At 43.5% G+C, this 23,847-nt stretch overlaps 1 protein-coding gene across 2 annotated transcripts in view; it reads right to left on the minus strand.

The window, feature by feature from the left end:
• The window catches only part of gng12b (guanine nucleotide binding protein (G protein), gamma 12b), a 61,397-nt gene that overhangs the window by 33,152 nt on the left and 4,398 nt on the right, over window positions 1–23,847 (minus strand). Inside the window, exon 2 of one of the 2 annotated variants that reach the window (XM_041840258.2) lies at window positions 12,300–12,366. The exons of the other annotated variant lie outside the window; for it this stretch is intronic. The gene's annotated coding sequence lies outside the window, so the exon portion shown is untranslated. The remainder of the gene's footprint in view (window positions 1–12,299; window positions 12,367–23,847) is intronic. 2 annotated transcript variants of the gene reach the window in all.

Genomic DNA, 23,847 nt, shown 5'->3' on the forward strand with positions numbered 1-23,847 from the left:
AAGGATTTAATCACTGCCAAAGGAGCTTCAACAAAGTACTGAGTAAAGGGTCTGAATACTTATGGAAATGTTATATTTCAGTTTTATATTTTTTATACATTTGCAACACTTTTTCTAAAAACCTGTTTTTGCTTTGTCAATATGGGGTATTGTGTGTAGATTGATGAGGGGAATAAAACATTTCATCCATTTTAGAATAAGGCTGTAACGTAACAAAATGTGGAAAAAGTCAAGGGGTCTGAATACTTTCGAAATGCACTGTATCTGAAGTGAGGATGTTGTGCAGATCAGTCTGAACCTTGTTGTTGACTTCAATGTCACATGGATCATGGCCAAGCATTTTTCATTTAGTTTCTTGGAAATCATCGCATGACTACAGCAAACTGAAAACAAAACAGTTCCTCAAACTGAACTGGGCAGGCCAATATCCCTTTTCTCCCAGTGAGATGGAGAATGTTAGGTTACAAGTAGAGAGAGAGAGAAAGAGAGAGAGTGCGTGTGAGAGAGATAGAGACAAAAATAGAGAGAGAGAGAGAGAGAGAGAGAGAGAGAGAGAGAGAGAGAGAGAGAGAGAGAGAGAGAGAGAGAGAGAGAGAGAGAGAGAGAGAGAGAGAGAGAGAGAGAGAGAGAGAGAGAGAGAGAGAGAGAAAGAGAAAGAGAAAGAAAGATTCCCATGACAACTAGTGCCCTTCATCTATAAATCACTGCTAGGCAAATCCCCGTCTTATCTTAGCTCACTGGTCTGCGCTTCAGCAGGTATATCTCACTGGTCATCCCCAAAGCCAACACCTCCTTTGGCCGCCATTCCTTCCAGTTCTCTGCTGCCAATGACTGGAACGAGCTGCAAAAATCTCTGAAGCTGGAGACTCTTATCTCCCTCACTAACTTTTAAGCGTCAGTTGTCAGAGCAGCTTACCAATCACTGCACCTGTACACAGCCATTCTGAAATTAGCCCACCCAACTACCTCATCCCCATATTGTTATTTATTTTACTAATTTGCACCCCAGTATCTCTATTTGCACATCATCTTTTGCACATCTATCATTCCAGTGTTAATTACGAAATGGTAACTATTTTTGCACTATTGCCTATTTATTTATTGCCTTACCTCCATAACTTACTACATTCGCACACACTGTAGATATATATTTCTGTTGTATTTTTGACTTTATGTTTTGTTTACCCCATATGTAACTCTGTGTTGTTGTTTTTAATCGCAATGCTTTGCTTTATCTTGGCCAGGTCGCAGTTGTAAATGAGAACTTGTTCTCAACTGGCTTACCTGGTTAAATAAAGGTGAAATAAATAAATAAAAATGACAGCTGTAGGATCCTAATTTGAGCCAGTCTCCTACAGCTGTATGTGCACTAGATTATAGGAAAGGCTATATGATAGAAAAAAGCATGCAATGCCTCATGTTGGAGTGAGATAGAGATTGCGGGGAAGTAAGAAATTACATTTTCTTTTGTAGGGTAGGACAGTGTTATAGTACATGAGTCCGGTCTCAAGACCACATATTGAGTGTCTTGGTCTTGTGTCGTGTTGGATCCAATTTACTCCACTTTACTTGGCCTTGGACAATGAGGACTCGTAATTTCTTCCAGAGACCAGCCAAGACCAGCGGAGTAAAAAAACTCATTATTATCAGCTCCCATTCATTCAGAGCATAAAACCACGCTTGCCATATCCACATTCCTTTCATGACTCAGTAATATCTTACCGCCTATTGAAACCTGGGCTTCCTACTTTACTCGTAACCTTACTGTCCTTTCGTTACTTTCATTGAAAAATATTCTCAAACTTAGTCACGCTCATCAGAATTTCCTTGATTTTCTGGTAGGGAAGAGTGGGGGAAATTGTTTGAAAGTTGAGTGCTCACTATTAGTAAGGGGAGACCAGGGGAAGTTGGAACATATTTTCTATTTGTATCTATTATAGACCTGTTTGGGTTCGTGATCATTCGTAGAGTGTCTCTCTATTTGCCCTCAGCATGCATATTTTCATCATTCTGAATGTCTTGAATCAGTCTCCCTTTAGGTGGTCTCGAACACCACACTGGGGTAGGAGTCAGTCAACCTAAACTTCATCAGTCTCTCTCACATTGGCATTATGTGTAACAGGCTGAGAGCCAGGTATGCTTCCCTGATTCACATGATTTTAATTCACATCAGGAAGTAGTTATAGCAATTTGTCTCCTGGCCAGAAGCCCGGCCGAAAAACACAATGACAAACAATGCAACGTTGGGTGCCTAAAGTATTACTGCAAGTCAATAGCTACTCTCATAAGGAGCAAATCCTAACTTCAAATGTTCACTATGTCTCCCAATGACATCAACGCATGACTGACCAGGAGCCGGTTTCCCAAATGCATCTTAAGGCTAAGTTCATCACTATGCTTTTGGGAAACCGGGCCCTGGCTAGTACCCACAGGGCAAAAACATGTTTAATCAACAATGTTTCTACGTCATTTCAACCCAAAAAAGCAATGTGATGACGTTGAATCAACGTGGAAAACTGATTGGATTTGAAATGTAAATGAAAACTAGACGTTGAACTGACGTCTGTGCCCAGTGGGTAAGGATTTGCCCCATAGTACCAACAGTATTGGTTCGAAGGCTCCAGCTTTGACCTTGTTACAGAGTCAGTGCCTAATGGAGTGTATTAACACAGGGGGGTTGTTAACAGGTTGTGATGGGGCTGCGTTACACTGATAACAACCCCCAGGGGAGCGAGGAGAACAGAGAATAGCCCCCCTCCTGGAGTGAGGCTGAGAGGTCCCTCCCTCTCCCCCTACTTTGCCCTACTTTTAGTGACGGTTCTGCCTGCATCAGTTGGCTAGGAGGATGGCCTGACCTACCAAGATATCGATCCCTCCATCCTACCCAGACAAAGTAGCTGTTTTAGTATTAGAGAGTTGTAAAATTGAGTTTTATTTTCAATCTAGGGTGAGATACCTCACTAAAAGGCCACACAACAGGCAATGACAGACAGGCACATTCCAACAATCAAAGCACCCGTAGCCTGAGCCAATGCAGCGCCTGAAGCTTTCACCTGGTCTAGGCACTGTAGGCAGTACTCACACCAGCTAGGACCTGACAGAACACTTACCAGGCCCAGCCATGGGAGTGGAACCAGCATGCCGCACCCACCCACCGCAAATGACATGGATTTTAATGGCTCACAGTGACATATGTGTGTGTGTGTGTGTGTGTGTGTGTGTGTGTGTGTGTGTGTGTGTGTGTAGTGTCTCCTCCAGACTAGACAGCATAACAGGCATGGTGCTAGCATTAGCATTCCAATGCTAATGGAGTGTGACACAAACAAGCCTTGAAGTCCTGTCTGGTCTGGTCTGGTTCTCTCAGATCAGCTCCCAGGGACCAGGCTATACTCTACAATCTCAGACAGACAGACAGACACCTACACTTGTGACTCAGCTGCAGAACATATGACATTCTTCCCTGATGCCATTCATGCAAAGAAGCTTTATGTTTTCCTTATTCTGATGGCATTCAGTTTAAACAGGAATGTGAGTCTGTTTATAACCAAGGAATGCTGCAGGCTGACAGACTGTTCTACACCCGTCACATGGCCCAATGACATGGCATCTGGCTCCACAACATGCAAATCAGTGCTTTTTTAGTTTAAAAGAGTTTGTGTATAGAATGCTAAAATTCATTCAGGAGGCAGAGTAAACACTTACATGTGCACGTATACACACGCATGCACACACACAGAGCGACACACACACACACTCCTGTCAAGAGCCGGAAGCCATGCAGTCAGTCAGTGCCCCCCAGCTGTATTTGCCTAGCTGGGATCTGGTCTTATCAGACAGGAAACAGAACCACTCAACGGTCTGTCTCCCTCCCAACGCTACAGTAGCAGGCAGCAGCCCTGTGAACACACACACAAAACACAAACTCACGCAACGTCCAGCCAAATCATCCATTGTGTGAGTCGGTCAGCGAGACCAGGCCCTGCTCTAAACAGGTACAGAGACGAGGAGAGAGAGACCAGGCCCTGCTCTAAACAGGTACAGAGACGAGGAGAGAGAGACCAGGCCCTGCTCTAAACAGGTACAGAGACGAGGAGAGAGAGACCAGGCCCTGCTCTAAACAGGTACAGAGACGAGGAGAGAGAGACCAGGCCCTGCTCTAAACAGGTACAGAGACGAGGAGAGAGAGACCAGGCCCTGCTCTAAACAGGTACAGAGACGAGGGAGAGAGAGACCAGGCCCTGCTCTAAACAGGTACAGAGACGAGGAGAGAGAGACCAGGCCCTGCTCTAAACAGGTACAGAGACGAGGAGAGAGAGACCAGGCCCTGCTCTAAACAGGTACAGAGACGAGGAGAGAGAGACCAGGCCCTGCTCTAAACAGGTACAGAGATGAGGAGAGAGAGACCAGGCCCTGCTCTAAACAGGTACAGAGACGAGGAGAGAGAGACCAGGCCCTGCTCTAAACAGGTACAGAGACGAGGAGAGAGAGACCAGGCCCTGCTCTAAACAGGTACAGAGACGAGGAGAGAGAGACCAGGCCCTGCTCTAAACAGGTACAGAGATGAGGAGAGAGAGACCAGGCCCTGCTCTAAACAGGTACAGAGACGAGGAGAGAGAGACAAGGCCCTGCTCTAAACAGGTAAAGAGACGAGGAGGGAGTCTATGTCTAACTGCTGTGCCAAATATGCATCAAATGATGATAGAAACATGTTCTGAATAACCTAGCAGAAGTAGTACTCTATGACCAAGATTACACTGACCACTGAATCTTTTCTAACTCAGCAGCAGCCCAAGTCAACCTACTCTAAATTCTTGTGCTTTTCTGCATGTTGGCATGTTCCTCCAGCATTGACGTGCATAAGCTCACCACATAGTGATGTAGCTGAGGAGGATGGGTTTTCCTGGTGTCGGGTTCAAACTCCACCGGGAGTACAAGGAAGTATTCATTCAAGTCAGGGAGAAGGTATGTGAGGGCTGGTGTTGGTGGTTAGTTTGGAGGTACTGTGTATGCGTCCCAAATGGCACCCTACTCCCCACATACTGCCCCACTTTTGACCACTTTTGGCACTCTATTCCCTATGGCCCTGGTTAAAAGTAGTGCACTAAATAGGCAATAGGGTACCATTTGTGACGTAACCACAGTAAAACACCAATTAAACGCAGTATCTGCATCCCTAATGAACATCAATCAAAAACAACCCAGCTTCAACCCCTAATGAACATTCATCAAAAACACCTTTTCACACAAACTGCAAAGCTGCAAACCACCAACTCTGCAATGCTGGGAGATGGATGCAATTAAATTACTTATTTCCTTTTCCCCCTGTCTGTCTGGTCTGGTAGGATCTAACGGTTGATATCAGTCACAGAGTTGGAAAACAGAATCAAAAGGCAACAGGAAAAAGCATCTCCTGCAGGAATTCAAAGTATGCGGTCGGTCTGTGGCTGGGCAGATTTTTCCGAGCCACATCAAGATCCTGAGTAAGTCCCAAATGGCACTATTTAGTGCACTACTTTTGAACAGGGCCCATAGGGAATAGAGTGCCATTGGACTCTGGTCATAAGTAGTGTACTATATAGGTAATAGAGTGCTATTTGGGAAAAGCCCCTGACTGCTCCCTGTGCTCCGCTAGGCTGGCAGACTCTTGCCTGCGTCTGCTAGGAACTAAGTGACGTCCGACTGGACGGCATTCCCAGGACGACTCCCACGCCAGAGAAAGGCCGGAATTCTTATCCACTTACAGACACAGATCACAAGACAGGAAGGGACTGGGTTTTAGGAATGGACACAGCCAGGGCACGTGCACAGATAGAGTAGGCTAGATAGAGGAGGCCAGATAGAGGAGGCTAGATAGAGGAGGCCAGATAAAGGAGGTTAGATAGAGGAGGCCAGATAGAAGAGGCCAGATAAAGGAGGGTAGATAGAGGCTGTGTGTAACATCAGACCATGTAGCACAAACGTGCCATAAAAAAAAAAGGTTTAATTCAGCCAAGCAACACTCCAATTTAGTTAAGCAAGACATTTCTTTCACAAACACTTTTTAGAATCTAGACAGTGTTTCACTGCCAATCCTTGTTTGTCAAAAATAAGAAGGTATTGTATAACACAATAACATTTTAAAACACAGCTTCCAAACACAGTGTATCAGTCACTAAATCATAAACCCTGGCAGTGGCATGACATTATTCTGTGAGAAAAGGGCAGCCCTGGGAACCTGATCTGCTGTGACCCAGTTGTACTGGGGAATGATTTAGGGCACCGATTACAGAGGGCCAGGGCCACATCTACATCCCATGTTAATAATGCAGTAGCAAGTCTACCTGGTTTCATCCCAAATGGCACCCTATTCCCTTTATAGTCCACTACTTTTGACCAGGGCCCATAGGGCTCAGCTGGTGAAAAGTAGTGCACTTTAAATGGAATAGTAGTGCCCTTCTTTTGACCAGGGCCCATAGGGCACTTTAAAGGGAATAGGGTGCCATTTGGGACGTACCCCAGGTTACTAATGCAGCAGGTCTGCATATAGAACACTTCCTCCCCTAACTGGCATTGTGCAGAGGAGACAATAGCAGACTTCTCCAGGGACTTGTGTATTCCCACTATGTACAGACACAGAACTAGACCGTGGGCTATTAATAAATGCTATATTTATATGTTTTTTTATGATATAAGTGCATTGTCCACCATATGCATGCATTATCACATAAAGAAATAAACTCAATTCACTGCAATTCATCTTTGTAACACAGCAGTTAAGTTAAATACAGTACAAAATGTCCACACAGTGAAAACCATCTGCGTTCCGCTGCACAGTACAGTAGAGTACAGGGTGTCGTCTGAATGACCTGTGGTGTCAGATAGATTTATGCTGCTGTGCTGTGGTGTCCTACTTCTATTATGCCCATAGTGGACTACATTACAGCTGTGCAGACAGAAGGGAGGACATGCAATCCTAAACAAGGCCTGCACACATCAAGGGCAGCGAGAGGCCAGTGTGAGAGGTTACAGAGCAGCCATCTGACACCTAGACTTCCAGTCCAGTCTAAGGCAACACTGCAAATGGCACCCTATTCTATATATAGTGCACTCATTTCGACCAAAAAAGTAGTGCACTATATAGACAATAGGGTGCCATTTGGGATGCAACCAAAATCTCTAGAGCTTAGTTAGTGGTGCAGGTGTATATCTTACTAAGATAGCATTTATATTTGAAATAAGGCTCTAGTTACACCCATGAGACTCTGGATAATAACTGACAAGCCACATTTAGCACAGAGAATTTCCTCAAAACAGAGAATTTCCTCAGAAAGTTGATGGTAAAGTAGTTCTGCAGGGAAACAGATAGCCAGCTGTTTGAACAGGGGGATTGCCCTTCTGGCCTTGTATCTCTGTGAGCCACCTGGCAGTGAGGGAGAGGGGAGAACAGCCTCCTGTTGGCCTAACTGAGATACGGGAACAATGAGCAGCAGTGCCGCAGGGGTTTGGGGAGGAGAGGGAAGAGAGGAGGGGTTTGGGGAGGAGAGGGAAGAGAGGAGGGGTTTGGAGAGGAGAGGGGAAGAGAGGAGGGGTTTGGGGAGGAGAGGGAAGAGAGGAGGGGTTTGGGGAGGAGAGGGAAGAGAGGAGGGGTTTGGGGAGGAGAGGGGAAGAGAGGAGGGGTTTGGGGAGGAGAGGGAAGAGAGGAGGGGTTTGGGGAGGAAAGGAGGGGTTTGGGGAGGAGAGGGAAGAGAGGAGGGGTTTGGGGAGGAGAGGGAAGAGAGGAGGGGTTTTGGGAGGAGAGGGAAGAGAGGAGGGGTTTGGGGAGGAGAGGGAAGAGAGGAGGGGTTTGGGGAGGAGAGGGGAAGAGAGGAGGGGTTTGGGGAGGAGAGGGAAGAGAGGAGGGGTTTGGGGAGGAAAGGGAAGAGAGGAGTGGTTTAGGGAGGAAAGGGGAGGAGAGGAGGGGTTTGGGAGGAGAGGGAAGAGAGGAGGGGTTTGGGGAGGAGAGGGAAGAGAGGAGGGGTTTGGGGAGGAGAGGGGAAGAGAGGAGGGGTTTGTAGAGGAATGGAAGAGAGGAGGTGTTTGGGGAGGAGAGGGGAAGAGAGGAGGTGTTTGGGGAGTAGAGGGAAGAGAGGAGGTGTTTGGGGAGGAGAGGGAAGAAAGGAGTGGTTTGGGGAGGAGAGGGGAAGAGAGAATGGGTTTGAATGGGAAAGGAGAGGAGAGGAGGGGTTTGGGGAGGAGAGGGGAAGAGAGGAGGGGTTTGGGGAGGAGAGGGGAAGAGAGGAGGGGTTTGGGGAGAGGGGAGGAGGGTGCATTCTGCTCTCCTCTGTCTATCTTTTCGAGATCAAAACAGACCTGTAACATCAAAGACCACCTTGTCGTGATGTGTGTTTTGTCCTATTTTTTTATTTTTAATCCCAGCCCCCGTCCCCGCAGGAGGCCTTTTGCCTTTTGGTAGGCCATCATAGTAAATAAGAATTTGTTCTTAACTGACTTGCCTAGTTAAATAAAGGTTCAATAAAAAACAGAAGGTATGGGGTTATTTTCTGCTCATGGATTCTCATTTCGATGCCTAACCCACCACTGGTGTGCGTGGCCAAAGAGTTCTATTTTCATGTCATCTGACCAAAGCACTGGTTCCAATCCAAGTGACAATGCCGTTTAGCAAACTCCAGGCATTTACATTTGTTGGATGACATGAAAATAGAGCTCTTTGACCACACACACCAGTGGTGGGTTCGGCGTCGAAATGAGAATCCATGAGCAGAAAATAACCCCATACCTACTGTAAAATATGGTGGTGGATCTTTGATGTTATGGGGCTATTTTGTTTCCACTGGTCCTGGGGCCCTTGTTAAGGTCAACGGCATCATGAACTTTACCCAGTACCAGGACATTTTAGCCAAAAACCTGGTTGCCTCTGCCAGGAGGCTGAAACTTGGCTGCAAGTGGATCTTCCAGCAAGACAATAACCCCAAACACACATCAAAATCCACATAGAAATGGCCATCTCAGTCTCCGGACTTGAAATAAATGTTTAAACCTGTGGTTTGAATTGAAGAGGGCAGTCCATAAACGCAGATGAAGGATATCAAGGATCTGTGCCATTATCCTCGCAAGGTGAGGTATTGAAAGGTATTAAAAACAGGAGTGTCAATAATTTGGGCCCCTACCTTTTGGAGAAAAAAATATAACTTGTTAAACAAAATCTCTTTCTCTGAGCAATTCTATTACAATAAAATAATATCATTTCCCAAATTATTTTGTTGCATACAATATAGCGCAGTATTTGAATTATTTATTTTACACAGTCATTTTTGCTCATCTTAATCAAGGGTGTCAATAATTTCAGACCACACTGTATACCCACATTCCATTGCTCTCACACAGAGGGAAGAATGCTTCCTTCTGCAGTTCCAGGTAGGGAACTGTTTGTTACTAAGTTCCTATTAGTGCTGACAAAGTGCACCACCTCCTAAAGTCAACCAAACTGGGTGGACAGGAAAAGAAAATGACAAGCACAGCAATGCTGTGTCATCAAATCAAATTAAATTGTATTGGTCACATGCGCAGAATACAACAGATGTAGACTTTACAGTGAAATGCTTAATTACGAGCCCATTCCCAACAGTGCAGAGTTAAAAAGTAAGACAAATATTAGCAAAATAAAAAAGGAAATAGTAACACAATAAAAACAACAAGGACTACCAGTACCGAGTCAATGTGCAGCGGTACGAGGCAGTTGAGGTAATACAGTATGTACATGTGGGCAGGGGTAAAAATGACTAGGCAATCAGGATATATAATAAACAGAGTAGCAGCAGCATATGGGAAGTGTGAAAGTGTGTGTGTGTGTGTGTGTGGTGTCAATATGCGTGTGTGTGTGTGTGTGTTTTGTGTGTCTGAGCGTAAGTGTGCGTGTGTTGGAGTGTCAGTGTAGTATGTGTCAGCGTGTGTGTAAAGTCTAGAGAGTGTGCAAGGGAGTCAGTGCAAAACAATGGTTTCTAATATGAGAGCTCAAAAGTGGTGATTAAAGGAGAATATCAACCACATCACTTCCTCCTTCAGGAGACCACGCCTGTATGTCTGCTTCACCCTTGGCTAACAGGGAGCGGGCGTAGGGGGAAGGGGGGCAGGAAGTGAACCTAGCGGAAACCTAGAGCTGACACAAGAATACAGGAGGAGGATGGGATGCCCATATATGGGCAGGATGGAAACATGCCTAGGGAGGGCTAGGCCTTGAGTGTGTGGGACAACAATGCAATAATGTACAATACAGTAATGTATACACCACATCCTATACATAGATTAATCACTGCACACACACACAGAGAGAGAGAGAGAGAGAGAGAGAGAGAGAGAGAGAGAGAGAGAGAGAGAGAGAGAGAGAGAGAGAGAGAGAGAGAGAGAGAGAGAGAGAGAGAGAGAGAGAGAGAGAGAGAGAGAGAGAGAGAAGGAGAGCTCAGGTTCTCATAGCCTCACTTAAACTATTATATTCTATTTACTCTGCCTGACACATACACTACTCCAGGATATCAGTACAGTACAGTATGTGTTCCCATTAGTGTGAACCTTGGCTTTATGAAATAAAGACACAAACCCAAGTGTTGAGAAAGCTGAGAGAGGTTCACATGATTAAATCAATCCTATCAAGGGTTTGGTAACAGCAGCTTCTAAAACAGTAGATTGCAGCTATATTCTCATGACCATGACACCACTACTAGAATATGCATGGTATGATAACCAGACAACCATTTTACTTTACATGAGCAACACATGCCTTACTCCTTCTTTTTTTTTAAAGACAAAAGTTGGAAATGTAACCCAATTCTAAGAGGAAGGACAGCTGTTTCTTGTCATCTTCAAAAAACTGCAAGGAACAGGCTTCAGTCAATGCAAGGCTGATTACATTGAAACGTCCATCAGCATTCAGGCCAAAGACATGGGTCCCCTCTTCAGTCTGTGCAGAGAGGAGAGGCAGAAAGAGGCCCCTCAGCCAGCTTGGCTAGCCCATCCAGCCTCACACCTGTCTAGTTCTCCATGCAGGAGAAAGAGCAATTGTTGAACACCTGTGCTTGCTGGCTCGCTGGCTCTCTCTCTCTCTCTCCTCTACTGCAATTACATGGGAGGGACACTGACACAATACACACAATGTACGCTCCCATGGGGCCAGCCACCAGGCCAGCTGTACCTGAGTGAGAACACATGAGAACACACCTTAAGTGTTTTCCTACAGGGTCGAGCCAAGCTGCCAGATGTATTCTGCATGAGAGACTGTGGTGGTCCACTATACCAGGAGTTCCCACAATGGATTCTCCTAATCCATCACCATTCAACAGACATTATCACGCAGTGTGCAACCTTCTCACATTAAATATTCTAGGTCTAGGGATCAGTGACCAAGATATTGGCATTTACAGACTTGCCTTGGGTAGCCCCTTTCCTGCAGTCAAATGACAAAATCGCCCTCTAGTGGCCTCATGGGTGGAATGTTATTAATATTTTTCATAATTTCATAATACTTTTTTAAAACTTGCCGAAGATCCGGTGTTTCTATGTCAAACGGTTTTGTTATATTTCAGTATTTCGTGATGTATATAAAGTGTAATATTGGGATGCAAACTCAAAATTAAATACATTTCAACTCTATATCTGACACGGTACAGGTGCCTTCTTTTTTTAAGACCATAACCATGTGTATGAGGTGTATACTTTTGTTTCAAAGTAGATTTGTTTAAGACTACCAAGAAACACTCTGTCTGACCCTGATTTAGCCCACTGCAGTAAAATGTTTTTTAATGGGTAGAAATCCAGGTGACTTAGTACTTACTATGCTTTTATTCACACTGTTGAGCATTTCAAGATGATAAAGAGCTATACAAAAATACAGAAATTAAGCAAAAGGCTACAAATGCACTGAAAAATATGCTGTAATTAATGCATTTCTTTGTTTGTCAGGTGTTGCTTGCTGTCCAGTGTGGGGCTATGCATTGGGACTACAACACTGAAGTTCAACTACTGCCCAATACTGCCACCATGTGGATAACAGGTTGTAGCACAGCTATGGTGACAGCCATACAATAATGCTGTTTTCCACCAGTAGAGGGCAGTGCCCTCTCAGAGGTGCCTTATTTGAGGGACCATTCTCCCGGAAAGTGATAAATAATGTATCTAGATTGAAAAGGATGATGTAGCCTACAGTATGTAACCTGACCAGGTCTTACAAAGCCCTAAACCACAATACGGGGTCAGAAGGTACGTGTAGAGGTACACCTGGTGGTAGAGCAGGAAAGGTGTGTCTTCCTGGGAAGGGAGAGGAGATGTACCTTGCTGTGAGGAGTTGCCTAGGACAATTTTATTTATGTTCTTCTGATCCTTCACAGATGAGGAAATCTGAGGGGAAAGGAGGAAACAGGAGAAATAGATTACATTCATATCCTGTATAATTTGTGATGATGAACCATGTCATCATCAGAGCCAAGAGAGTAGCATAGACTATCTCCATCTCTGGCATGTAGTCTCATCCTGTTGGAAGTACAGTAAACGATGACTGGTGACCACACAGTTTCGGGTGGAGGCAGCCTCAGCTTCAACTTGCCACCATTGCCAGTCATTCAATGAGTCTAGCATTCTTCAACACATTCCAGTGAAACCAGTCAGACCAACGTCTGTTTCAGAGCTGATCCCAGATTTCTCTGTAGTGCTGTGTGTGTATGCTCTCTAAATCAACACAACACTTTCCTCTTATCTATAGCCAGGAGGATCTTGTTACATGGGAGGACATATATGGCACTCTCCATACTGAGCAAATGAAACCATGTCACTCACTTTTTGAAACTGTCAATGATGACAAGAGGAGCTGGGGAGAGTCTGGTGGGCCAACTGGACCATCTAGGATCTATATGCTAACCCCATAAAACAATCAGAACAGTTATTGGGTGTTATTGGGTGCATAGGACAACTTTTGGTCCTCATTGATCTCCCATAGGTTTAGAGTGCACTCTTAGAAAAAAGGGTTCCAAAATAGTTATTTGTCTGTCCCCATAGGGGAACCATTTTTGGTTCCAGGTATAATTATTTTGGGTTCCATGTAGAACCCACTGTGGGAAAGGGTTTTATATGGAACCCAAAAGGGTCTTACCTGGAACCAAAAATAATTATACCTGGAACCAAAAAGGGGTTTTCTAAGGGTTCTCCTATGGGGACAACTGAAGAACCCTTTTAGGTTCTAGATAGCACCTTTTTTTCTAAGACTGTGGGTGCAGTAAGCCTGCGGTCATTCAGTGTTTAGCACTTTGGGTCCATCTGAGCTGAAAGGGCTCAAATGATCAGGACTTAATGGCCATAAACGGAGCAATTAGTTAAAGGCAAACATCTACCAACATTTTGAGTAAACTGCAACAGACAGAGCAAAGCAAGAATTCAGCATCAGGGAGGTATTTTGTTTAATGGGTCAAAGATAGGTCAGCAACGGAGCAACAGACATAGCAAAGCAAGTGTTTAGTTTCAGAGGCATTGTTTTGTTTTATGGGTCACTGGGTAGGAAAGTCCCAAAACACAGGAGAACAAGACAAGAGCAGCCTAGTCCCTACTGGACTGGTTTAGAGAGTTTTACAGTCACAGTCAGAGGAGGCTTTGAGCGCGTGCGTGTTTGTGTGTAAAGTGCCACCAAGCTACTTCTTTAAAGGGCTGGGGCCATTTGTGGGTTTCTGGATCACTAGGAAGCGGGCAGGAAACTTGTCATGGAGACCAGAGAGAGTACCACTCCAGATGAAACATTTTTACAAAATAACAGGTCATAAAGTGTAACGGCTAGCAACATTAAAATACTATACTATTATTTTACTACAGTGATTCAAATCTGATGATAGGCCGCTTTTAGTGTCTCTAGAAGGCTTGAATCTAAAATAAACTCTTCATGATAACGACAAAGTTTAAATTGTCATTCTTTGTATGAACTTGAGAGGGATACAGGGGGTTTGAGGTAAAAAGTAATGCACTATAAAGGGAATAATAGGGTGCCATTTGGTTTTGCAGTCATGGCGTTGTTCTATCTGAATATGCCAAGAAGGACACATTATCTACCAGTAATTCAAAACATTTTAGGTTCCCATAGGGCAATATTTTATTTTTTTGTCATTTAGCAGACGCTCTTATCCAGAGCGACTTACAGTTAGTGAGTGCATACATTATTTTTATATTTTTCACACTGGCCCCCCGTGGGAATCGAACCCACAACCCTGGCGTTGTGGAGGTGTCATCATACCCATAAAACCTAGCGGTCAAACTGGGAAATGGTTCCAATCGTTTTTGCACCATTAATTTTTCCCATAGGGAATTTTAGAAACACTTAAAATAAGGGCTGTGTTTTGTCTAGGCTTACCCTGGTGTGACGTTTTGATAACCACGTAAATCTCTCTCGGACAAGGTGACTTTTATCAATATATTTAGCTCTATTTACTCTCAGATTCAACAATGCTTATTAGCATCAAAGTAGACATCATGCAAGACTACAAATCCCTGCAAGCTCCTGCACATCATCTCTAGCTGACACCTTTGCTAACAGGTATTGTGTCAATTACAAACGTGCACAAGACAGTTCACAGAATTGTCAATTTAAAATACATTTTGCCAATTTATTCATTACTAAATGTAGCTAACATTAGATAGTTAATCCAGAGACTCGTACTTTTGCCTCCATTCAGCAATCTCATCCAGATCATCATGGCATTTGTACCTCTTAATAATAGCCACATTAGCAGCTAATTAACATTTCATTTTTGGGGGTAGATACAGGCGAATATATTGATAAAAGTCACCTTGTCCTAGAGAGATTTACACGGTTATCAAAACTTCCCGCCAGGGTAAGCATATCTGTACCAATCATAGACGTCTGTACCAATCATACATATCTACTGTACTGTACTGTGCTGTGCTGTACTGTAACTGCGGTTGTGACTACTATGATTTCCCATTGTGGCCAATTCAATTGCCGTCATTCTGTTACCAATTGAGTGATGCGTTTTGAGTGATGCGTCTAAAATAAACTCTTCATGATAACGACAAAGTTTAAATTGTCATTCTTTGTATGAACTTGAGAGGGATACAGGGGGTTTGAGGTAAAAAGTAATGCACTATAAAGGGAATAATAGGGTGCCATTTGGTTTTGCAGTCATGGCGTTGTTCTATCTGAATATGCCAAGAAGGACACATAAGTGATGCGTTTTAATCACTTAATAATTCATAAACAAAATTGTTATCAGTAAAAACACTATAACTCATTGGTAGGTCTACCTTTACTTGTTACTTGTTATGGGTGGTCCTCTGTAGCTCAGCTGGTAGAGCACGGCGCTTGTAACGCCAGGGTAGTGGGTTCGATCCCCGGGACCACCCATACACAAAAATGTATGCACGCATGACTGTAAGTCGCTTTGGATAAAAGCGTCTGCTAAATGGCATATTATTATTATATATTATTATTATTACTTCTGTGAACTTTCATAATCCTCCCTCATGAGGGAGAGAAATTAGAAAATATCTAACATACGTGGGTTTTTGGTAACAGAATGACAAGACACTAGGCAATATTTTTTAACTTACAGAAGGCAAATCATTTCTGCAAAACCAAATATAAATGTTGCTATTAGTTGGCAGGGGCCTTTCCTTCAACATGATTGTGTTTTGATGTACAGTACCAGTCAAAAGTTTGGACACACCTACTAATTCAACGATTTTTCTTTATTTTTACTATTTTCTACATTGTAGAATAATAGTGAAGACATCAAGACTATGAAATAACACATATGGAATCATGTAGTAACCAAAAGTGTTAAACAAATCAAAATATATTTTATATTTGAGATTCTTCAAAGTAGCCACCCTTTGCCTTGATGACAGCTTTGCACACTCTTGGCATTCTCTAAACCAGCTTCATCAGGTAGTCACCTGGAATGCATTTCAATTAACAGGTGTGCCTTCTTACAAGTTAATTTGTGGAATTTCTTTATTTCTTAATGCGTATGAGCCAATCAGTTGTGTTGTGACAAGGTAGGGGTGGTATACAGAAGATGGCCCTATTTGGTAAAAGACCAAGTCCATATTATGGCAAGAACAGCTCAAATAAGCAAAGAGATTCAACAGTCCATCATTACTTTAAGACATGAAGATCAGTCAATCCGGAAAATTTCAAGAACTTTGAAAGTTTCTTCAAGTGCAGTAAGAAAAAACCATCAAGTGCTATGATGAAACTGGCTCTCATGAGGACCGCCACAGGAATGGAAGACCCAGAGTTACCTCTGCTGCAGAGGATAAGTTCATTAGAGTTAACTGCACATAAGATTGCAGCCCAAATAAATGCTTCACAGAGTTCAAGTCACAGACACATCAACTGTTCAGAGGAGACTGCGTGAATCAGGCCTTCATGGTCGAATTGCTGCAAAGAAACCACTACTAAAGGACACCAATAATAAGAAGAGACTTGCTTGGTCCAAGAAACACGAGCAATGGACATTAGACCGGTGGAAATCTGTCCTTTGGTCTGATGAGTCCAAATTGGAGATTTTTGGTTCCAATCGCCGTGTCTTTGTGAGACGCAGAGTAGGTGAACGGATGATCTCCGCATGTGTGGTTCCCACCGTGATGAAGACAGCTTGTCTGTCGAAACGTTGGTTATTAGGTTATTAAATGATTGCATCTGAGCTCTCCTTTTCTTTTTCAAGTGTTCTACTCCAGCACCTCGCCTAAATAGGTGTGCGTTTCTTTCGCCTCCATATGGTTCCGACCGTGAAGCATGGAGGAGGAGGTGTGATGATGCTTTGCTGGTGACACTGTCAGTGATTTATTTAGAATTCAAGGCACACTTAACCAGCATGGCTACCACAGCATTCTGCAGCGATACACCATCCCATCTGGTTTGCGCTTAGTGGGAGTATCATTTGTTTTTCAACAGGACAATGACCCAAAACACACCTCCAGGCTGTGTAAGGGCTATTTGACCAAGGAGAGTGATGGAGTACTGCATCAGATGACCTGGCCTCCACAATCACCCGATCTCAACCCAATTGAGATGGTTTGGGATGAGTTGGTCGGCAGAGTGAAGGAAAAGCAGCCAACAAGCTCAGCATATGTGGGGACTCCTTCAAGACTGAAGCTGGTTGAGAGTGTGCAAAGCTGTAGCTACTTTGAAGACAAAGGGTAGCTACTTTGAAGAATCTCAAATATAACATATATTTTGATTTGTTTAACACTTTTTTGGTTACTACCTGATTCCATAAGTGTAGAAAATAGTAAAAAATAAAGAAAAACCCTTGAATGATACTGTTTTGGTACTGTTTTGTAATACCTTTTAAGACTTTTTCTAGTAGATGTTTTTTAAGACCCCTTTTCCATCTGTGTGACCAGAAATCAAAGCCGTCGCTTATTCCACATTTTTAGAATGGAAAATGGTTAAAAAAATGTATGTATGCCTTAATTTCCCCAAAATATAGACTCTTAGCTTTCATGTGACACCAAATGTTATACTGTATGCTCCTATAAACTTCACATTTTTGTGCTTATGGGTCGTTTACATAGAAATGACCAGTAACAACATCCATTAGCCCAACCCAATACAATCCAACCATGATAACCTAGGAACATCAAATAAAAAATGTATTTGTCACATGCTTCGTAAAACAACAGGTGTTGACTAACAGTAAAATGCTTACTTATGGGCCCTTCCCAACAATGCAGAGAGAAAGAACATAGAGAAATAATAGAAAAGTAAAACAAGTAATAATAAAAGTAATAATAAATACACAATGAGTAATGATAACTTGGCTATATACAAGGGGTACCAGTACCGAGTTGATGTTCAATGGTACGAGTTAATTGAGGTAGAACATGAACTGTTCTACCTCAATTATTATTAATTATTATATACTGTAGTTCTTAGACCCAATCGGTGTATGTCTGTTATTGTAAGATTGTACGATGGTTTATTACCCACGGTGTCTGGCAGTTGCTAAGCAACCTGTTACTTCCCTAGTCAGCATGTGTTCATTTGCTATGGCTTCTCAAATCTTTAGCCTGCATCCAAAATTGCACCCTATTCCCTTTATAGTGCAATAAAAGTACTGCAAAATACAATACGCCACCCTGTATCCACGTAAACAGCAGCATCACCATGGCACTGGCCAGTGGCCACTGGATTCTCTGCTCTGACACGTAACAGACTTGTAATAAACATGCAACAAGCTGGCTGTCTACTCTTGTAGTGACTGTCTGCATCCCAAATGGCACCCTATTCCCTACAGAGCATTACTTTTCACCAGGGCCCAGAAGGCTCTACATATTGCACTGTGTAGGGAATAGGGTACCATTTGAGATACAGCCTGAGGGTGAGTAGCATGTGGCCTAGAGATGTGTTATTAAGAGTAAGTGGCTTGCATAATACTGTTTATCCAAAGCTTCATCTTTCCCACCGACCAGCTCCAATGTCACCCAGGCCTGCTCTGCTCTGAGTTCTCAGGTGACACTGACAGACACAATTGCAGTAGAGCATGGGTGTGGCAGCTCCAAGGTTAGCTCGAGATATCTATCTGGTTTCCCGGACACCGTTTAAGCCTAGTCCTAGACTAAAAATAATTGGGGTGCTTGGGGCAACCTCTTCCTATGGTCCTGTGTGGCTCAGTTGGTAAGAGCATGGTGCTTGCAACACCAGGGTCGTGGTTTCAATTCCCAGGGGAATGTATGCACTCACTACAAGTCAGTCAGTCAAGGCCCCTACAGGCAAGCACTAATGACACATGGGACGAAGTGAATAGGGCAAGGAGTAGTAGTAGGAGTTAATTAAAGAGTAAATGATGGTGTTCTTTATTAGAGACGCACGTAGAAGACAGACTGAATGTATATAATATAACTGTGGCTGTCTGTCTGCCCAATACATTGGTCGGCAGGAGGCTGGGTCCTGGATGATGTTAGAGAAGAGGTGGAGCAGCTTGCGCAAGCACACACACAAGAGCGCATACGCGCACAGACACAGCAGGAGTCTATAAACACCCCCATCACAACTGTGTGACAGCAGCTTCCACACCGTCTGGAGGTGACCTATGTGGTGACCTGGTGACCTGACTGTAAGTCGCTTTGGATGAAAGTGTCTGCTAAATGGCATATTATTATTATTATTATATTATTACCTAGCCAATGTTGAACGCTGTCAGCTACAGTACAGTACTACAGTTCAGCCATTAGTCTGCATTCACAACACACCAATGACCCTGCATTCAAAACACACCCTAGATAGTCCTGAAGGACCAGGATTGACCTTCACTTAGCAGGAACCAGGATGTATGCCTGCCTCTACAGGGGAGTGACAAAAGGACATCCAACAAGGAAGTGTTGAGGCTGCAGAACTGGACTGTTCTGCTTCAGCAGCTCCACCACTGCAGTATGCAGACCACAGATGAACACACACACAGTGTTTTCCATAAGCACCGGCCGTCGGCCAAATAGCCTATAACAGACTCATTGTTAGCCGGCTACTTTTTCCACTTCATTAATTAACTAGGCTTCTTTTCATTTAAAAGTTTCAATTCGTTAGTCAGAAAAGTCTGTATAGCCTTCTATTGCTAGACTGAACGATATGCATCTTACATTTTACATTTTAGTCATTTAGCAGACGCTCTTATCCAGAGCGACTTACAGTTAGTGAGTGCATACATTTTCATACTGGCCCCCCATGGGAAACGAACCCACAACCCTGGCGTTGCAAGCGCCATGCTCTACCAATTGAGCTACAGGGATCTTCTAGTGATCTATTGATAGGACAGGCGCCTGTCAGTCACAAAGCGAGTGATGACAGGGACACAGAGCTGGTTTGTCAGGAGGGAGAGCATTGCTTCTTCATCGTCTCCTGTAAATGAATTTACATGTTCCATGTAATATACGTGGTAACAATGAGTTGAAATCCACTTAATTATTGTTTTGTGGCACATTCAATGATTTTCTTTCACGTGTTTCATAGGCCTACTATAGCCAGCCACGGAGTCTAGGCTATTTACTGTTCTTTGATTGATGACCGAACAGCAAGAGTTGACTAGTTTATGAAAGGTGTCGAACTGACTGAATACCGTTCATCTCCTATATATGCCTTTGCTATTCATAAATCATACAACATAGTATGTCCATGGTATCGCATCGGGACAAGTAAACCAAAGATCTTGTTTGTATTTTCCTAGGATTCTAAGGTGTCCACAGCAGCAGAGCCAATTAAATGCATCATTTGAAGAACAAACATCATTGTGGCAATTCATATCTTGCAGTACAACTGTAAATATGACTTTAATCTCAAGAAAAGACAGGTTTAATTTTAAAAAAGGCTATCTTACTTAGAAAATAGTCCTGATCATATAGGCCTAGGCCTAGACGATAACAGCACACTGAATTCATACATTTTCTGTCATTTTAAATTGTAAAGTCATGTCTTTCTATACCACAACTCATTTTACCAATCTGGGAGGTAAATGTGTTAATGTATTCAATAATGTAGCTGTAGGAGCCAAATAGGTAATTTGTATATTTGCATGTTTCCAATTCATGAACCATTTCTGTTGTATGTGTGTTTGCCATTAATCCCCTGTCAAGTGTGTGTACCCCCTCTACAGGCCAATGGAGAACACAGTTAAAAGGCATACAGTTGAAGTCGGAAGTTTACATACACTTAGGTTGGAGTCATTAAAACTCGTTTTTCAACCACAATTCGGTTAGGACATCTACTTTGTGCATGACACAAGTCATTTTTCCAACAATTGTTTACAGACAGATTATTTCACTTATAATTCACTGTATCACAATTCCAGTGGGTCAGAAGTTGACATACACTAAGTTGACTGTGCCATTAAACAGCTTGGAAAATTCCAGAAAATGATGTCATGGTGTTAGAAGCTTCTGATAGGCTAATTGACATCATTTGAGTCAATTGAAGGTGTACCTGTGGATGTATTTCAAGGCCTACCTTCAAACTCTGTGCCTCTTTGCTTGACATCATGGGAAAATCAAAAGAAATCAACCAAGACCTCAGAAAGAAAATTGTAGACCTCCACAAGTCTGGTTCATCCTTGGGAGCAATTTCCAAACGCCTGAAGGTACCACGTTCATCTGTACAAATAATAGTACGTAAGTATAAACACCATGGGACCACGCAGCCGTCATACCGCTCAGGAAGGAGACGCGTTCTGTCTCCTACAGATTAACGTACTTTGGTGCAAGTGCAAATCAATCCCAGAACAACAGCAAAGGACCTTGTGAAGATGCTGGAGGAAACAGGTACAAAAGTATCTATATCCACAGTAAAACAAGTCCTATATCGACATAACCTGAAAGGCCGCTCAGCAAGGAAGAAGCCACTGCTCCAAAACCGCCATAAAAAAGCCAGACTACGGTTTGCAACTGCACATGGGGACAAAGATCGTACTTTTTGGAGAAATGTCCTCTGGTCTGATGAAACAAAAATAGAACTGTTTGGCCATAATGTCCATCGTTATGTTTGGAGGAAAAAGGGGGTTGCTTGCAAGCCGAAGAACACCATCCCAACCGTGAAGCACGGGGGTGGCAGAATCATGCTGTGGGGGTGCTTTGCTGCAGGAGGGACTGGTGCACTTCACAAAATAGATGGCATCATGAGGAAGGAAAATTATGTGGATATATTGAAGCAACATCAAGACATCAGTCAGGAAGTTAAAGTTTGGTTGCAAATGGGTCTTCCAAATGGACAATGATCCCAAGCATACTTCCAAAGTTGTGGCAAAATGGCTTACGGGCAACAAAGTCAAGGTATTGGAGTGGCCATCACAAAGCCCTGACCTCAATCCTATAGACAATTTGTGGGCAGAACTGAAAAAGCGAGCAAGGAGGCCTACAAACCTGACTCAGTTACACCAGCTCTGTCAGGAGGAATGGGCCAAAATTCACCCAACTTATTGTGGGAAGCTTGTGGAAGGCTACCCGAAACGTTTGACCCAAGTTAAACAATTTAAAGGCAATGCTACCAAATACTAATTGAGTGTATGTAAACTTCTGACCCACTGGGAATGTGATGAAATAAATAAAAGCTGAAATAAATCACTCTCTTTTCACAGGAATTGTGAAAAACTGAGTTTAAATGTATTTGGCTAAGGTGTATGTAAACTTCCGACTTCAACTGTACATGCTCCAAGGCCTGCTGGGAGTGACTGAAATGGCAGCACACAGTACTTTTACAACTTTAAGTATTTCGATTGGAATCAAGGCATTAGAATTGACCAGAGGCCACCAAAATAGAGCTTGTTCTGCAAAACAAATAGTGTGGGGGGCATGCCACTCCATGTACGGAAAACACAACACACACACACACACACACTCCTTTGTGTTCGGGGGGAGGGGCGGTATTTACAAGCGCAAAGTCAGAGATGAAGAAGAACAGACGCCCTGATTGGCGTTTGTTTGTTTTTAGACACGATTGTGTGTATAATTCATCCTGTAATCACAAGATAAAGAAATGCTAGTAGGTGTGCCTTTAAAGGGTGAAGCTGTGAATAGAATCATGTACTGTTATTATGATGCAGTCTGACCTGCCACTATTGGGTTGGACAGGTTTGGGCATACAGAGAGGCAGGGCTTGGAATTATAATAAAGCTCATTCATTGACTCAGACACAACAGAATGGCACTGCAACAACAGCACCAGATTGGCCCCCGACGTCACACTGATGTCGGCTTCCAAAAATAACTTCCTTCCATCACCCCGCCCCCGCCCCAATCCATCCATCAACACACACACACACAGTCGCACTAACACACACACACAACACTCCAAGTGGACTAGTCTCTTTAAATACCATTCATTCACGGGAACAGAAATACATTTTCTCCTGCTTTCCACTAGGGAGCCCAACGTAGGGCTGTAAATGTAAAGGAATTTTGGATGACGGTAATTGGCCAGCCAAATGACCGGGGTCTCCGTAATAACCGTTAGAATAGCAAAGAAAATATGGCATAATGGGTGGACTGGCGGCCATTGCGTGTGTACCTATAGGAGCAAAGCAGGAAGTAAAAGCAGGAAGTGTACCCATCAATATGTGCTGTGATTTGTTGATTCAACTCAACTGACATTACAAAAAAATAGATTAATCAGTTAACATCGGGTGTGTATGTAAATTCGCTCTGGCTATCTACTCCGATTTCAGAGCACTCTCGTCTGAATGTGCCAGAGCGCAGAGTAACTGATGAATTTACGAACGCTCAACAACAGTTGAATATGTCCGGTATCAGTAGACGTCGGCAAAAAAACGTAATTAAATTGTTGCCAGCAGCACAGTTACAGTCACCAACGCTCTGGATAACATGAAAACAGCCTAACCAGCTCTGCTACGGCGAGTGAAATGGTCAGAGTGAGGTGTTTTCTCATTTGTCTGGAAGTAGCTAGCAAGCTAGTCAACGTTAGCCAGTTAGCTTGGGTGCTTGACTGCCGTTGTGAGGTCAGAATGCTCGGATCAACCCTTCTCTTCGGCCAGAGCGTCCAGTGTGCGCTCTGAACGCTCCGAGAGCAAAACGCTCTGAACTTACGAATGGACAATCTGACAACGCTCTGAATATACGAACGCCCAGAGCGCACTTGGAGCCCGATCGAACATCTCTGGAGAGACCTGAAAATAGCTGTGCCGGGACGCTCCCCATCCAACAGCTTGAGAGGATCTGCAGAGAAGAATGGGAGAAACTCCCCAAATACAGGTGTGCCAAGCTTGTAGCGTTATACCCAAGAACACTCAAGGCTTTAATCGCTGCCAAAGGTGCTTCAACAAAGTACTGAGTAAAGGGTCTGAATACTTATGTAAATGTGATATTTCAGTTTTTTTGCTTA

The sequence above is a fragment of the Coregonus clupeaformis genome, chromosome 20 (genome assembly GCF_020615455.1).
Source record: "Coregonus clupeaformis isolate EN_2021a chromosome 20, ASM2061545v1, whole genome shotgun sequence".
Taxonomy (NCBI): domain Eukaryota; kingdom Metazoa; phylum Chordata; class Actinopteri; order Salmoniformes; family Salmonidae; genus Coregonus; species Coregonus clupeaformis.